This window comes from Triticum dicoccoides, chromosome 2B, assembly GCF_002162155.2.
Source record: "Triticum dicoccoides isolate Atlit2015 ecotype Zavitan chromosome 2B, WEW_v2.0, whole genome shotgun sequence".
NCBI lineage: Eukaryota > Viridiplantae > Streptophyta > Magnoliopsida > Poales > Poaceae > Triticum > Triticum dicoccoides.
This window is the reverse complement of record NC_041383.1, coordinates 15878683-15887515: the sequence shown is the minus strand read 5'-3', so window position 1 is coordinate 15887515 and position 8833 is coordinate 15878683. Positions and strand designations below refer to the sequence as shown.

Here is an 8833-nt window from a genome sequence, read left to right as displayed (position 1 = left end):
TTTTTTCTGTTACGCTCCTCCTTGCTCTACTGTTCATCTTCTTCCCCCTTCTCCTACATCAAATCCTCCACAGAACCTTGCAGCGGGCTGTAACGGCTATAGTCCGGACGTAATATAATGATTAGCAGTCTTTAATCATTAATTATATGATCTTTTCTACAGTACGAGAGTATATGATGTTTTTACGCGCTATTACAGTTGACGGAGCATACACATGAGATAGACGCCACCTACTGCAGAAATTATACACAAGAGATAGACGCCAACGGCTGATTGAGAGACTTGTCTTTCTTCTTTGGCTGCTATGAAGTATGACTGTATATTCGATTACTGATGGCCTTATTGGCTAGAGATATGCCGACAATCACATGGGGTCCTCCAACACAGCCAATTTTGTATGTTCCTTGATTGGAGCCATCTAACGTTATTTGGTTGTCATCTAACGTTATGTGTTTACCAATATTATTTATTTATTTATTTATTTCTCGTGCAATCAAACGAGACCTATACTATTTACTTGGCCGGCCGCCTGTCGGCACTGCTGGATGGGATCCAAATCGGCGAAGAGGAACAACACCATCGATCGTCTCCTAGCTTCCATCTTTTCCCAGGTTAGTGTTACTAATTATCTCGCTTCTTTCTCTATCTCTCTCTTATCTTTTTTTGGTTATACAAGATCAGGAGTGACTCCCGGTTTTTAATTGATTTGCTAACCAAACAGAAAACTGTCAAATGGGGTTCCCTGCAACAAACAAAAGAATATTGTTTCCTAGCTTCCATCTTTTTCCAGGTTAGTGTTACTAATCTCGCTTCTTTCTCTATCTCTCTTTTATCTTTTTGTTAGTTATATAAGATCAGGAGTGACTTCCGGTTTTTAATTGATTTGCTAAGCAAACAGAAAGCTGTCAACTGGATTTCCCTGCAAAAATCAAAATAGTATTAGTGATCTAAACACTGTTATATTTCTTTACATACGTAGGGGGCATTTATGAACTGAGTTGCTATATGAACCTTGTGTGTTTATCTTCTTCAAAGACCGATTTGTAAAAAATTGATAGCTGGTGATAATTATCCTAGATGATTCTCTTTGTAGTAGGTGGCGGGAGTATTGGATGTAATTAGGACCCTTGACATTATACACTACGGTTGGTGGAGGGGGTGCATTATACTGACCCATTCAGAGGTTCGCCTCTCTTTTCTTGGGTTCAACCGTATTATAATAGAGCTTGCCTGATTGGCGAGATGTCGGCATCACAATGCGTCCTCCACTCCCACCTGATTGAGTCCCTTTCTTATTGACGAGGTGAGGACTGAATGCAACTTTTATGGGAGAGGGTCGGGTCCATGTTCCTTGCTTAGCAATACAAGGCGCAAGAAGTGACTTGGGTCTTGAGCTCTTTAATTTCCTCTATATGGTTAGTCTCAACACAAGTACTAGAGGAAGTATAAGCTTCATCGTTAGAACAACAAGGCAAGGAAAGCAATTCATCACAAGAAGTACCGACATTATGAGTAGATGAATTACAAGGACTAGCACATGGCAATATAGTATTTTGACTAGAATTAGTGCTAGTATCCACATGAGGCTCACTAGATATTACCTTAGCAATCATGGCCTCATTAGCTATCTTTAGCACATTATGGGATACTAAAAGATCATCATGAGAGCTTGAGAGCTTTTCATGACTTTCTTCCAATTTCCCATTATGGCTAGATAGCACCTCAAGTTGAGCCCGTAGCTCCACATTCTCCTTCAAAATGGATGCTTCACAAGTAATAGAATTAGTAGCACAAACATAATTATTTACAACAATAGAAGAGGACAACTTGGCAAGCTCTTTTAAATAAGAAGCTTTAAGTTGAGCATGAGACTCGGTGAGTTCGATGAGCTCACTCTTAATGACCCTAGAGCCATTTTCGAGGTGCTCAAAGTCCTCAAGGAGTCTAGCATGAACAACTTCAAGCTTAGCATTTTTAGTTTTGAAATCATTGGCTACCTTAAGAGCTCTATCATGAGATTCCCTCACTCGAGATAATTCTAGAGCAAAAGTCTCCTCAAGACATTCGGAGGTGGTTTGTTCATGTTCAAGAGCTTGAGATAGCTCCGTGATCAACCACATTTTTGTTGCTCGGCAAAATTAATGAGTCATTAGTTAATAATTAACGGACACGTTAACTACTGAACCATTTCAGATTCTTTTGGATCGCGACGACTCGGACGTGGGGCTTACTCCCACGATCTACTCGACCCGCACTATATAGTCAGGCAGACGTCTACCCTAGCCGCCACCATATCACATGGTTTCGCATCACCGTTCCAGACCATTGCGCCCGACACGAGTCTTCTCCATCCCTCCTTTCTGCATGCACCGCGAGAAGGGACAACAGGCCTCCGAAACCCCGCCTCTCGTGATCCTGTACGGGAGAGGGGCGATCAGGTTTTTGGGGAACGCACTCGCGCGACTGCTGGCAGCGACGACTTCACCGGCGACGAATTCTTCCTCGACCTCCGCAACCTCTTCCTCAACGACATGGGCGACAACATCAACACTGGCGGTCCTGCTCCCGCTGCACCGTATGTGATCTTGTCCTCCTTGTTTGAGATCGTGCTAGAATTCTTAGTTCTAGTATGTGCCCTACATTTGATTTGTTCATCTACTATGCTAGTCCACATGATTAGTTTAATCTTTGTTATAGCCGTCATGATTTATTTTGTGCTTATTCAGATTAAATCTCGTAATAACTTGCTCATATATTCAAGAAAAGCTATTAGAATGTTAGATTAAACTTGATTTAGATCTAGTATAACGTACGTTGGCACTTTTGATGTTAAACTAGCCAGGAAAAGAAGGATTATTATGCTGTTAACGGAGTAGCAGTGATTGACGCAGCATGGTTTCAGATGTTAAATGTTGCATGGATCGAAGTCGTGGCTTGGGGCCCAGATTGGAGAATGGCTCAAGGTCTTTCTTTCCTGTTTCTTTAGAAAATAACAATAATGATGTCCAGCTATATATGTTGCTGTAGTTTACAAGTCTGCTGCGTGCGTATGGATTTATATCGGCTGTTGTGTCTGCTTTTGCCCTTGTTTCTCCTGCACCAGCATGGAAAGAAATCTGGTGGTATCCCGCCCTCAAATGCAAGCTTGTAAACCACGCTGCCCAATCGGTTCATCGAGAAGTTCATCTCTGATAGGTAATGGTTAGCGATTCTTCATCATGATATCGTTGAGATGATGGTAATTGACACAAAAGCCCCATTCTTTGTCCCTTTTTAGCACCAGAAGACCGGGGAGGCAAAAGGACTTCGGTTGTGCTGGATAATACCTTGGATGAACAGTCAGTCACTTGAGCTTCCATTTCATCTTTTTGAGCTAGGCTGTAGCGATAAGGCCTCATGTGTTTACCGGCTTCGCCACAGGCAACAACTCAATAGAGTGATCAAAGTTGCGCTGTGGTGGTAGCCCTCGCTGTTAAGTAAACAATGGCTAAAACTCCATCAAAAGCTGGTGACCTTCCAACGGCATATCCGAGCTCTCAGGCTCCACTTTCACCACACACACAAGTGAAGAACATGAGACACTTGCATCTTGAACTTGCAATAGTTGGTGCTCAAACCTGCCCGTCCAGGCCCAAGTGGAAAAGAAAGGATTTCGGTGCAGCAACATGGGAGCTTTGAGAGGGTGCCGAGGCTGAGAGAGTCAGCGGTGTCGGCACGGCATTGTAATCTAGTGAACCTAAAAAAAAACGATCCCTTCTCGGACCGTAACGGCTATTTCAGTTTTACGCGCTATTTCAGTTTTACCGTAATGAGTATTGGTATGAGAGGAAAAATTAGGACCCTTTGACGTTTTAGGCGCTATTTCAGTTGACGGAGCATACACATGAGATAGACGCCACCTACTGCTGAAAGTATACACAAGGGCTGATGGAGACTCGCCACCTACTGCTGAAAAATTAGGACCCTTCTGAAGTATGAATTGTATGTTCGATTGGCGATTGTCTTATTTGCTAAAGATGCCGACGATCACATTGGGTCCTCCAACACACCCAATTTTATATGTTCCGAGACTGGAGTCATCTAACGTTATTCGTTTGTCACCTAACGTCATCAATATCTTTTTCGCAAAAATTACATCGAGATTTTCGATATCTTGTTGAAATTATATTGGTAAACTGTATATGCCGATGTAATCTCGTATCTTTTTTTTGGTTGTATATGATTAGGAGTGACCCACCGCAAAAAAAAAAAGATTAGGAGTGACTCCTGGTTTTTGCTAACCAAACAGACAACTGACAGCTGGGGTTCCCTGCAAAAAACAAAAGAATATTGTTAACTGAGTTACTATGTCAACCTTGTGCGTTTCTCTTCATCAAAGACGGATTTGTGAAATCGCTAGCTAGAGATAATCAAATGATTCTCTCTGCAGTAGTTGGCGGGGGTATTGGATCTAAGAGGATTAGAACCCTTGACATTACTACGTACACACTACGTTTGGTGGCCGATTCAGAGGGTCGCCTCTCTTTTCTTGGGTTCAACCGTATTTTACTAGAGCTTGCGTGATTGGCGAGATGTTGTCACATGCGTCCTCCACTCCCACCTGATTGAGTCCCTTTTTTCTTGACGAGGTGAGGACTGGAAGCAACTTCTATGGGAGAGGGTCAGGTCAATGGTTCCTTGCTTAGCAATACGAGGCGCCCACCTGCCGTCCAGCCAGATCTGAAGCTAGCTAGGTTGCTGCTGCTGCTGGATGTGATCGATCCACATCGCCAAAGAGCAAACAACTCCATTAATTGATCTTCCTCCAGGTTAATCATCTTGCTTAGCGCCTTTTTTTTCTCCACAATGATGCCTATGCTTCTTCCACAAGTGCAATCCACAATGATGCCTATGCTTCTTCGCCTTTTTTGCTTTCATTGGCTGAGGTATAGTTCATTTTATGCTAAATGGTTTTTGGATGTAGTTAGAGCAACTGCAAAATCACCTAGATCTGATCATTGAGCCAATCATATATACCTAAGTAGCTGATCGCCACTCCTATTTATTTTAACATGCACACATACCATCTCAACAGACATGCCACCTCATCAAGGGCCCACCTCAACATCTATGGAAAAAGGTTCTCTATTATTTGAAGGCGTCCTCTCCAACGGCGCATTACACTGACCGGGGCAGGCGCTAGGCTTCACGACGGGCGATGAGTGGCTGTGAAGCGCCTTAGTCACCCGACGAGGATCCTGTTATGGCACGCATGAAATGTTCGCTTTTGGTAATCTGCGGGCGCTTGTTGGCGCGGGCGGTTTGGGAGGGACCCTACTGTAGTTTCATTTTGCTTCTTCACCACCGACCAACTGTTGGCTTGTCCAGGCCCAAGAGAAGAAGAAAGCCCAACAAGGATTTCGGTGCACCAACATGGGAGCTGTGAAAGGGTACTGAGGGTGAGAGAGTGAGCGGTGCCCTAGCCGGCACGGCATTGTAATCTAGTGAACCTTCACCTCTCTTTCCTCAAAAAAAATTAAAAAAAATATCCCTTCTCTGTTCCACTCCTCTTTGCTATATTGTTCATCTTCTTCCCTGAAATCCGCCTTCTCCAATCTCAAATCCTCCACAGAACCTTGAACGGATTGTAATGGCTATAGTCCACAAGAGGGACGTAATATAATGATTAGCGAGAGTGGCGTTTTGGCACAAGGGAGCGCGTGCTCCTGGTTTTTCAATATGTGTTTTAAACATATTTTTAAATGTCAAAAAATACCAACAAAAACTTGGCGCGTACATCTTGATATTGTATATGCTCACAAAGTCGTTTCACGAAAAACTAGCAACTCATGTGTCGCGTGTGAAAAACACAAAATCCGGTGTTAAAAAAATGTTTTTCACAAGGCATCCTTTTTTCTTTTCTACACAAGCCACAAAAACTGTTGTTTTTCTCCGAAACTTGACGTGCACACATATAATGTCGAGATGTATGCGCCAAATTTTTGTTTGGAATTTTTTCACACTTTAAAATATTTTTTTCGCGTGCAGGAGCGCGCACTCCCGGGAGCACCAACGGATTTCCGATGATTAGCAGTCTTTAATCATTAATTATTGGTATAAGAGGAAAAATTAGGACCCTTTGACGTTTTTACGTGCTATTTCAGTTGACGGAGCATACACAGGAGATAGACGCCACCTAGTGTAGAAAGCATACACAAGAGATAGACGCCAACGGCTGATTGGGACCTGTTTTTCTTCTTTGGCTGCTATGAAGTATGAACTGCATATTCGATTACTGATGGCCTTATTGGCAAGAGATATGCCGACAATCACATGGGGTCCTCCAACACAGCCAATTTTGTATGTTCCTTGATTGGAGTCATCTAACGTTATGTCTTTACCAATATTATTTATTTATTTATTTCTCGTGCAATCGACGAGACCTATACTATTTACTTGGCCGGCCACCTGTCGCCACTGCTGGAAGGGATCCAAATCCGCGAAGAGGAACGACACCATCATCTCCTAGCTTCCATCTTTTTCCAGGTTAGTGTTACTAATCTCGCTTCTTTCTCTATATATCTCTCTCTTATCTTTTTTTGGTTATACAAGATCAGGAGTGACTCCCGGTTTTTAATTGATTTGCTAACCAAACCGAAAACTGTCAAATGGGGTTCCCTGCAACAAACAAAAGAATATTGTTTCCTAGCTTCCATCTTTTTCCAGGTTAGTGTTACTAATCTCGCTTCTTTCTCTATCTCTCTTTTATCTTTTTGTTAGTTATATAAGATCAGGAGTGACTTCCGGTTTTTAATTGATTTGCTAAGCAAACAGAAAGCTGTCAACTGGGTTTCCCTGCAAAAATCAAAATAGTATTAGTGATCTAAACACTCTTATATTTCTTTACATACGTAGGGAGTATTTATGAACTGAGTTACTATATGAACCTTGTGCGTTTATCTTCTTCAAAGACCGATTTGTAAAAAATCGATAGCTGGTGATAATTATCCTAGATGATTCTCTCTGTAGTAGGTGGCGGGAGTATTGGATGTAATTAGGACCCTTGACATTATACACTAGGGTTGGTGGAGGGGGTGCATTACACTGACCTATTCAGAGGTTCGCCTCTCTTTTCTTGGGTTCAACCGTATTATAATAGAGCTTGCCTGATTGGCGAGATGTCGGCATCACAATGCGTCCTCCACTCCCTTTCTTATTGACGACGTGAGGACTGGAAGTAAGTTTTATGGGAGAGGGTCAGGTCAATGGTTCCTTGCTTAGCAATACGAGGCGCCCACCTGCCGTCCAGCCGGATCTGAAGCTAGCTACGTTGCTGCTGCTGCTGGATGTGATCGGTCCACATCGCCGAAGAGCAAACAAACTCCATTGATATCATTCGATCTTCCTCCAGGTTAGTCATCTTGCCTAGCGCTTTTTTTTCGCATCATCGACCAGGGAACAACTCGATTGACTCCCTGGTTTCGTCCAAAATGTTTGAAGTGTTTGCCCAGACCGTGCCGCTGAATACTTTCCGGCGATATGGGACGACGAACGACGAACGACGGTGAAGCAAGGCTGGGCTGACTTGTTGCTGCCCAAGCTGATTAGACGCGCACATATATTAAGCTGGCAACAAACAGCCCGGTGGATGCTTTTGTGTCTAGCTTAGCTTATCTAGAACAAGTCGCCGGCTTGATCGCTCGAAACACACGCGAGTAGTTCAGGAGACGCCGAGTTATTATGGCTAAAGGCCCGTGACATGTCTTTGTATTGATTTGATCTGTTTTACAACATAGAAGAGGTACATGGGTGTTTAAGTAAGTTAAAGCTTGCTACCTAAATACAAATCCTATTCGGTGATTGCTACTACTTGTTGAGTCAACCTTGGTCAGCAACATTTACACAGATGCATGCATGGTTGCATGTCGGCAGCAGCAGCTGTTACTTAGCAAGGTAGTAAATCGGCAGATCGGCAAGTCGGTAACACTTGCGTTGCGCACTAGTTAAGGTAAGATAGCTAGCTGTAGAAAGCTCTACGGAACTTGCTAGCAGTTTCTAGTGTGGGACACGTATGAGATGAGGTGGCCAGCTAGTAGAAACATCTTAGCCCTATAGTCGGTTTGTAAGTGCTATATAAAGAGCACCACTCCACCCAGTTGTAAGTAAATTCCATTCCAATCAAAGCAAGGCAATCAGCCTCTAGTACTTGACTCCGGTGCGTGTGTGTGTGAGAGAGTTTTACAGACTACACTAGCTGCAGTTCATTGATCTATCCACCAGCGTTCATATAGATCAGTACACCACTAGTAGTTCGGGCCAACACTACTCCGTGCCGGACACGGATACATATCATGGTTAAAACTTATATCCAACAAATCACACCCTTAAACACAATGTCCTCGCTTGTGCCGGACACGGATACATATCATGGTTAACTTATATCCAACAAATCACACCCTTAAACACAATGTATTCACCTCACAGCTTGGACGCCGATTCTTTTCCGCATTTTTGTAAACTTCTGCCGCCCCGAAGACTTGATCAGGATATCTGCAGGTCGTCGTTGACTTTAATCTCCACTAGTAGAAAACAGCCCATCTGTCTCAGTTCCAGAAGCCCATTTGTCCCGGTTCTGGACCCGGGACTAAAGCCCATGACCTTTAGTCCCGGTTCTGGACCCGGGACTAAAGCCCATGACCTTTAGTCCCGGTTCGCTCACGAACCGGGACAGATGGGGCTCCACGTGGCTACTGCGGCTTGCCCAGGCAAGAGGGCATTTTAGTCCCTGTTGGTAACACCAACTGGGACCAAAAGTCATGCACGCATCAATAGATCATAGGCTGGGGGTTTTGTT

General features: G+C 43.5%; 1 protein-coding gene across 1 annotated transcript in view; it reads left to right on the top strand.

The window, feature by feature from the left end:
• The first annotated feature begins 7253 nt into the window (after positions 1–7253).
• Positions 7254–8833, top strand: part of LOC119361779 (protein STRUBBELIG-RECEPTOR FAMILY 7-like) — an 18339-nt gene continuing 16759 nt past the window's right edge. The window contains exon 1 of the mRNA XM_037626925.1: positions 7254–7390. The gene's annotated coding sequence lies outside the window, so the exon portion shown is untranslated. The remainder of the gene's footprint in view (positions 7391–8833) is intronic.